This window comes from Rhinoderma darwinii, unplaced genomic scaffold (assembly GCF_050947455.1).
Source record: "Rhinoderma darwinii isolate aRhiDar2 unplaced genomic scaffold, aRhiDar2.hap1 Scaffold_138, whole genome shotgun sequence".
Lineage (NCBI taxonomy): Eukaryota > Metazoa > Chordata > Amphibia > Anura > Rhinodermatidae > Rhinoderma > Rhinoderma darwinii.
Window position 1 is genome coordinate 2789080 of NW_027461966.1, and position 8890 is coordinate 2797969.

At 44.4% G+C, this 8890-nt stretch overlaps 1 long non-coding RNA gene across 2 annotated transcripts; it reads right to left on the reverse strand.

Annotated features, from left to right (window-relative positions):
- Positions 1-593: 593 nt before the first annotated feature.
- Positions 594-8399, reverse strand: LOC142699140 (uncharacterized). Of its 2 annotated transcripts, XR_012866022.1 has the most exons (4): positions 8074-8399; positions 4659-5121; positions 3495-3589; positions 594-1100 (listed from the first exon to the last, which is right to left on the reverse strand). It is a non-coding gene; the product is annotated as an uncharacterized LOC142699140 (long non-coding RNA). The 2 variants fall into 2 exon arrangements; XR_012866021.1 differs by lacking the exon at positions 8074-8399 and having other exon boundaries at positions 4659-6162.
- Between the last annotated feature and the right edge of the window lie 491 nt (positions 8400-8890).

An 8890-nucleotide genomic window follows, 5' to 3' on the forward strand; every position in this document is an offset into this window, starting at 1 on the left:
TTTGCAGTATTGAAGTTGTATTGTGCTCCCCTTGGAGCGCTGTGCAAAGGCAAAACTCCTTTATTGGCATGATGTGTAGATGGTTGGTACTCTATTTGGGTGCGCAGGCTTACTTTGTTGTGTGCTCACTTGGCTAGGTCGGCATTAATGAGTGAAATGTATACAGTACCTTAGGAAAATACAGTGTGAGAAAAAGATGTTAACAGGAGCGCTCCCTAGAGTAATACCTTGAAAAAAAATGTAAACTAGTCTTCTCACCTTGTGAACCTCTTGGTTGATAAGAACATCGCCTGGATGCAGTTGTCTCTCTTTTTGTAGCTTCTTGTTCTTCTGACACGGAGTACAGTATGTCTCAGGCTGGGGGATTTCTTTGCTGGACTTTGTTGTATGGTGGTGTACGTTCGCCCTGATTATGACCTCTGTTTTTGTAGCAGGAAGATGTCTTTCTTGTATGGATGTTACTCCATGGGTTACCCAGCCTACTCATTCTTCAATGAATCAGTGACCATGTCCACAATTGATTACACATGTATAATATAGATTTTATGAAAGTTCTTTGGAATTAAAACAAATTCTTTTTATGTATTTGTCTATCCATTTTTATTAGAAATACAATAAATACATTGAGGTATGTTTTTATTGACATGTGTTGCTATCAGCCAGACAGGAAAAAAATATGGATGGCCTTGGGAATCTGTAGGGGCAGCTGTTCTACAGGAAAGGGAGTGCAGAGACCCTACCAAACAGGACGAGGGGAGAAAGTCCATTGCCGGGCATCTGAAGAGACTTGCCATTAAACACCCAAAACCATTGTACTTCACCGCAGCACTGCGAATCATGGACAAGGCTTCATTTTCAAAGACTTCTGGACAGTTGTCTTTTAATTGGATGGATCTTAAAAACCCCTTCTGGACAGTGGGGGATGGGAAGGAGGAGGTGTGGACGGATGACGTTCCGGCATTCTTAGATGGACATTAGTGGTTCATATCTGCTGCCTCTTTAGCGTAGAGACCTTGATCTGGCACATCCCTTTCCATGGCTGACGTTCTCGACACCAGGGCTTCCTCCTGCTGATGTTGTACGGTACATTCCCTTCAGTTCTGAAACAAGAATAAATAAAATGTCCTAGTGAAGAGTTGCTCTCTTGAAGATATTCCCCGTGACCCACACCAAGACCCTTTGTCTGCCAGGTAGGTAGATAGTGTGTTCTATGTTCAACTAAGAGAAATAAATTCAAGTAAATCTGCTCAACTTTAAGATGCGGTTAACACAAAGGTTTCAAAACGGGGACAGATAGGGCGCCAAGCAATGGTAGAATTTTATTTAAATACGCGTTTCTGGCACAACTTGTCCCTTTATCTGATCTTAACCTGACGAAGGGACCAGTCAAGTTTAGTCCCGGACCAGTCCAGTCCAGAAATACAGTCAAAATAAAATGGGTTTTACTTTACCGTCCACGTGTGAAGTATTTGTGTTACCCGCCGCCTACCAATTTTTAAAGGGGAACTCCAAGAAAAATTTGTCATGCAATCAAAGGCGCAGTGCCCACCCAAACTACATCGCAGGATTTTATAAAAAAAATTGGCTTTTATCTATTGGATTACTCCAATATGTAAAGGCCAATATCACTAACAGCTCCTGGCTCAGCCAGCAGAGGTGGGGTCCGGAGCCGAATGGGACCCAGTGCTGCTGAAGGAGTGGGAAGTACATAAAGGGGATTTGTCCGGGGTCTGAATACATTTTAGGGTTTGTTATTAAAGGGGTTTTCCAGGCATTATAAAAATTGTAATTCAAACTGAAAATTGCACCATTTAGCAAATACCCACCTTCTAATTCTCTGCGGCTCCAGTGCCGGCGGTTCACAATCCCCTGCCGGCCTGTTTATACAGGCTGGACCAGTGATGTCCCGTATCGGCACATGATCGCACTAGTCAATCACTGGCCACAGTGGTCACGTGCCATACTTACTTAGATCACTTCTGCAGGCGATACCCTCCCTCTATACTGTCCTTACTGCAAGGTTTTTATAGTGCGGACAGAATACAGGGAATATCTGGTACACAAAGCGTATTCTCACTAACCCTGCCCCATGACAAGCCATGCCCAATGAACCACGTTCTGTCAAAGGTACGCCCTGTCAAGTCCTGTCTCAATCCATCTGAAACCGAAGTGTCCCTAGAAAGAAATTCCAAATATTGTCAACTATGCTCTATTAGGGTATAGTATGAAGAATCAGTGCAGTAGGGTCTATATACTACTATATACACAAAGCTGCCATGTGCCGAACATTGCAAAACACCCTTTTCATAAAAGAGCGTTAATTCCAGTCCTGCAGTCACCCTGATGACCTTATACTGTGCCAGTACTTGAGGTAGGTGTGCCCCTTTAAATTATTAGTTGCAGCCAGAATTGGCACCGGGATTATCAGCTCATTGACGAATTCTTGAGGTCACATTTGTGTCTTGATGTCACCAGTCTGAACCAATCCTACACCACTTGCTCTTTATATAATTTTAAGGAAAAAAAAATACCCCTAGCAATAAATACTGCATGTAAATAATATTCTCATTACAATACAACAACAAATAAATGGAAAAAGCGCCATATCCCTATTACGTCCCGCGGACATCATAGAGGTGGTCCTTGACTTCCAGTCCTGCAGTCACCATGAAGACTTTGTGCTGTCAGTGCAGGCAGAATAAAGCTGACATGGTGACCATGTAATGTTTTATATGTACTACTACTCCCTGTACTGACTGATAGTAGAGAGTATGGACTAAGCTGAAGGATTCCCGACTCTTATCAATTCTTTAAATAGGGAATATGCCCTGAATACTAACCCCAAATTTATATTACATTTATAGTAGGGCAGATTTACTATTCAAATTGAGCCAGAATTATGGCGTACATGTTGTGCGCCATATTTATTAATTGTTTTAGACACATTTTGCGGCGTGCTTGACAAGGGGCGTGGCCTAGAATAAAGGGGCGTGTCTTAAACTAAGCCAACCAAGAGGTGGTATAAGGAAGAGAAAAGTGTCTAACATGTCTAGTAAAATCTATCATACATCGTGCACCACTGTGATAAATTTGGCGCAATTTCTGACTTCCTTGTATCAGTTTACACTGTGTAAAACTCAGATAGTTTTAGGCCCCATGCACACAAACGTATTTTTGCAGCCGCAATTCACCCGCAAATCTGCAGGTGAATTGCGGCCCCATTAATTTCAATGGGCCCATGCATACGACCTTGGTTTCCACGGTCCATGCATTGCCCAGGAACCGGGACCGCAAAAACAACGGACATGTCTTATTACGGTCGTGTTTTGCGGTACAGGCTCATAGAAAATAATGCACGCGGTCATATGCACGGCCCGCGATTTGAGGGTGGCCGTGGGTGACACTCCGCGGACGTACGAGCCGTAAGTCACGGTCAATGCACCTCACTATGGTCGTGTGCATGAGGCCTTAGTAAATCTGCCCCATGGTAATACCAGTGACAGCCCGCTCTTTCCCGGTGGGGTACAGTCCTCCGCACATCTTCATCCACGTCTCATCTTGCATGTGCCGGATACTTTTCTCCTTATACCTGAGAAGTAACAAAAATAACATCAGAAACTAAAAAAACACAATTCCAAGTATTTCTCCCCATTTCTAAAAATAACATTTCCTGCAGGTGAATAATGGAAAATATAAAGATATAAATATATTCAGGCCTATGTGTCTGTCCAGGGGGTCAGTGAGGGTCCTGCCTGTTATATGTGGGGAGGTCGTGCTGCACAATAACGGAGGGGAAAATGTCTGTACATCAATATATATTTGTCTCTAGGAGCCCCTACAAAGTCTTAGTGAGGGCCCTGTCTGTTATACGGGGGGAGCTTGTATACAGCGTTAGTAACAGGCATGTCACTCCAGTATAGATATTTTGGGTGCGGGTTCTTCGACCTCACTGTCCATAGTTTAATTAAACACCTTAAGAAAATGGATCATCACTAAGAAGTTTTATTTAAAGGGGTACTCCCATCTTACTATTTCTCTGGGACTCACACCTATGTGGAAAACGGAGGTCTCTCCCTGACCCTGTCCTGCTTTGTTCCCACATCCCTGTCCCGTCTAATGACTGCTGATGATTCCAGGTGGAGAATGACTTGGGAAAGGCCTCGCACGTCCCTCTCTCTATTCTGTTCTATGGAAGTTTCGGAAACAGCTGAGCGCTGTTGAACTATTTGCGTAACTCCCATAGTACAGAACGGAGAGAGCTGCGTGCATGAGCATAGGTGGATATCACATAAACGTCTGAGATGGAGAAAACCCTCTAAAGAGATTATTTCATTAAAGGGGTTGTACATAATTAGAAAAATAGAGCTGATATCTTCCAAAAACAGAGCCACACCTGTCCACAGGTGATGTGCGGTGTGTGGACAGCTTAGCCCTATACATTTCAATACAGAAAAGCTGCAATACCACACACAGCCTCTGGACAGAGGTGGCGCAGAGCTTCCATTTGGGTCATAGAGAGGGTATCCAGCGTGATACCCCCCTCTATGATATCTAAATACCCTTATAGGGCATTTCAGGTGTAACCAGAAGTTAAGGTGATACAAAAAAATATTCCATACATGAGATTTCCTTAATGGAGATATTGTAACAATAATTACTGAAAATATGTAATTGACTTTTTCCTCCATTGTAGGAATAGAACCCGAGAAGCCACGTTTTGGACTACGGAACAGTCGATCCTCCGGATGAAATGCTGTGTGGTTGGAGCGCAGTCCCAGGAGCGCTGGTGTTGTTGTGCTGATCCATGTTCTTCTTATCTGGAGCTTGTATACAGAACACGCGATCCTTCTGGTCCGACCTACTAACATATATAAGCACAGCCTAAACACACACGTAATGATATATAATAACATAACATTAACATAACATTACTATGTATCAGCCCTGATACGTCAGTGTCATCATATTTCTGGGGTCCCCGCACACAGGATATACGTTACCTCCTGTGATGATGTCACTTCCCTGTATTTCCTGTATGACATGGCTGCTCTTCCTCTTCCCGTTTCCCTTTCTGATGTATTTCCTCTTCCTGTGTGATAAGACGTGTGCTGTTGCCTCCTGCTGTGTATAACACGAGATGTAACATGTCTTATAAAACATGTCAATAATAATCGCAGAAAGCGAAAAACATTTTGTTCATTTCCATTCACATCAATGGTTATTTGTTTGCAGCCGTTTTTCTGAGCCATACTTGTCTGTTTTTAGAATCAACTACAGGGAGATTTGAGATGTGGTTTGAGAATTTCTTTCCTATGTAAACGCCACCCATAAGGACAGCTAAGAAGCCTCAGTTATCAGCGAGCGACCCCATAATTAGAGTAAGCAGAGTGCCCCCATACAGTGCCAGCTGAGTATTGTCCCTTACACAGTGCCAGTATACTGCCCCCTCATAAACAACACTACCAGCAGAGACCCCTCAATAAACCATATTGCCAGCAAAGTGCCTCCAATAATTAGTCACAGCAGACTGCCCCCAATAACCACTACAAGCAAAGTTCCCCCTCACAAATAGTCCCAGCAGAGTGCCTTCCTTTATGCAGCTACATCATGTAAGATCTTCCCTAGTTTGGAAGTCTCCAGGACAATCTGGGAGAGAAGACAAGTGTGATGTAACCTGGTTGCAGTGTGTAAATGTAGCCTGAAACATCACGTGTAGCCCCTAAGTCTATGTTCACATGTTACATATTTATTGCAGATTTCCATGGTCAAATTGACACATGAAGAATGAATGTGAATAGGGTTCTAGAAAACTGCATAAACTTGCAGCAGTAACAATCTGCAGTAGATTGTAATGCAAAGGATGCACAGCCAAATATGCTGCAAAAGCCACATGTAATATATGGAGAAATATTAGGCCTAGTTCACACAGAGTTTTTTTGGAGCATTTTTTTACGTGGAAACCGCATCGAAAACCGCATCAAAAAACGTCCGAAAACTAATCTTATTGATTTCAATGGGATGCAGAGGCGTTTTTCCCACGAGAAAAAAACACTCACAGGAAAAAGCAGCGTCAAGCCCTTTCTTCAAGCGTTTCCGTCTCTGACCTCCCATTGCCATTAATGGGAGGCAAAGAAAACGGTTTTCGCAGCATTTTTGCGTGCGGTGCTCAATGGCCGTGGTCGAAAAATGCGTCAAAAAAGCGGCAGAAGGAATTTTGAGGCAGATTTTTCCACCTGCAAAAAACTTGGTGTGTAAACAGGGACTTCGTGTCCACATGTGACCTACTCTATCCAATCACAGCTGTAATTCCAGCCAAGGCTGCCTAAGATTATGTTCACACCCCCCACTTCTCCTGCGGTTTGGCCGCTGCAGCCCGATGAGGAGGGATTATAACTAGAAATTGTGGATATAAAGAACATGCAGAGGTTTCTGTGTGACAGTCTAAGGGCATGCCGAGACGTGGCGGAGTTCTGCATACACTGTCCGCATCAATGCCGCACAGAATCTGCGTTGCAGATTCTGTTGCGGCTTTGCCTAAAATGGGCAATAAATTGATGCGGACTGGCCGTTGCGTATTGAGGGGGAAAGGGCTTCCCTTCTCTCTATCAGTGCAGGATAGAGAGAAGGGACAGCCCTTTCCCTAGTAAAAGAAAAAGAAATTCATACTTACCCGGCCGTTGTCTTGGTGACGCGTCCCTCTTTCGACATCCAGCCCGACCTCCCTGTATGACGCGGCAGTCCATGTGACCGCTGCAGCCTGTGATTGGCTGCAGCCGTCACTTGGACTGAAACGTAATCCCGGGAGGCCGGACTGGAGGAAGAAGCAGGGAGTTCTCGGTAAGTATGAACTTCTATTTTTTTTACAGGTTGATGTATATTGTGATCGGATGTCACTGTCCAGGGTGCTGAAACAGTTACTGCCGATCGTTTAACTCTTTCAGCACCCTGGACAGTGACTATTTATGGACGTCGCCTAGCAACGCTCCCGTAATTACGGGTGCACACACGTAGTCACCCGTAATTACGGGAGCCCCATTGACTTCCTCAGTCTGGCTGTAGACCTAGAGATACATAGGTCCAGCCAGAATGAAGAACTATCATGTTAGTAAAACCAGTACGCTCCGCAGCACACATAACATCTGCAGACTTCATTGCGGAATTTTCACTCTCCATTGAAGTCAATGGAGAAATTCCGCAATGAGTCCGCAACAAGTCCACTACACGTCCGGAACAGCCAGTTTATGCTGCGGACACCAAATTCCGCACCGCAGCCTATGCTCCGCAGCGGAATTGTCCGCAACGTGTAAACGAACCCAACTAAAAAGCTGTGGAAAGCAATGGAGAAACATGTACGCTGCAGATTTCTGCTGCGGACTATCAGAGCAATTCCGCCACGTCTGGTCATGCCCTAAGGCTCTGTTCACATCTGCATTGGGGTCCCGTTCTGACGTTCCCGTCAGAGGTTTCCGTCAGAACAGGACCCTGAGCAGACACAAACTGACACCGACGGAAACCAGGGGTTTCCGTTTTCATCACCATTGATTTCAGTAGTTGACTACGCTATTGCTTCCGGCAAAACAAAGGGTCCGGTGCACAAAAGAGACAAGCCGAAACCACGGGCACCGGCTCCGTCACCATTGAAATCGATGGTGATGGAAACGGAAACTCCTGGTTTTCGTCGGTGTCTGCTCAGGGTCCCGTTCTGACGGAAACCTCAGACGGACCGTCAGAACGGGACCCCAACGCAGATGTGAACAGAGCCTAATATGGATGAGAAAGGGGAGGTGGGACTACTCATTGTTTATTATGCCCGGATACTGAACTGGTATTACTAGTATTATACCCTGTTCTATGAACTTTACCCGCTGGAGTACCCCAAAGATGCTTGTACCACTGATCGAGGTGCCATGTGTTTTGTAGTAAAATTTAATTGGTATTTGATTATATTTTTTACAGTTAATATTCATTAAAAATTAGGTTTTAAAGTTTTTTGCCTGGCAGTGATAGTTTGATATTTGTCCAATACCTATTTATTTCCATTTTTCATGGATATTATGAGGTGGGACGACTAACCTAACCAGTATGTTCCTGACGGGAGCTGCATGCGTCCATCTCATCAAGTCTCCGATCTCCTGGCAGCTCCACTTTCTACAGATCCTACAATGAAAATCTATGCAAAAAGTTTACACCAAAAAAAACTGAACATTCTACTGCGGAACGAGGATTGTTGTTGTGTGGCAGGGCTGCACCTCGCCCTTCTGCTGCCGGAGGTAAACAGTGAAATAGCGCCCCCACCTGCATCACCATAGAGTGGCCATGTGGGGTAGAGAAAAGATAGCAAAGAAAATATAGAAAACCTTTATGTTTACATGTAGTAGAAATCTATTTAATACAAGAGAATAATATTTATAAAAATCTTAATCACATGCTGCGTTAGGCCTCATTCACACGACAGGGTCCGAGTGTCGGCCGGGAAAATCGGCCGTTTTTGGCCGATTTTCCCGGCCGGTTTGCATCCGTTACGATTCCGTTCCAGACCGTGTTGCCGTTTTTACCGGCTGATTTGGACCCGATTTGCATCCGGTTTTTTCCCTGACCATTTTTTAATCGGATGAATTTTTTGCACTTTACTTATTTTTTTATTATTATGTTCTGTCCCTCAAAGGTCAAAAAAAGACCTTTTTGGAACTTTTAACTTTCTTTTACCCCATGTTTTTCCCTGTAACTGGAGCTGCACAGCAGCCCCAGTTACAGGGGAAATCAGCCCTCTCACAGTGACGATTGTCACTAATAGGACTGTGCTGGGTCTAGTAAGACCCAGCAGCAGCCTGCCACTAACGGCACCCGGCGATCATGTGACCAGTCACATGATCACCGGGAGGAATAGAGA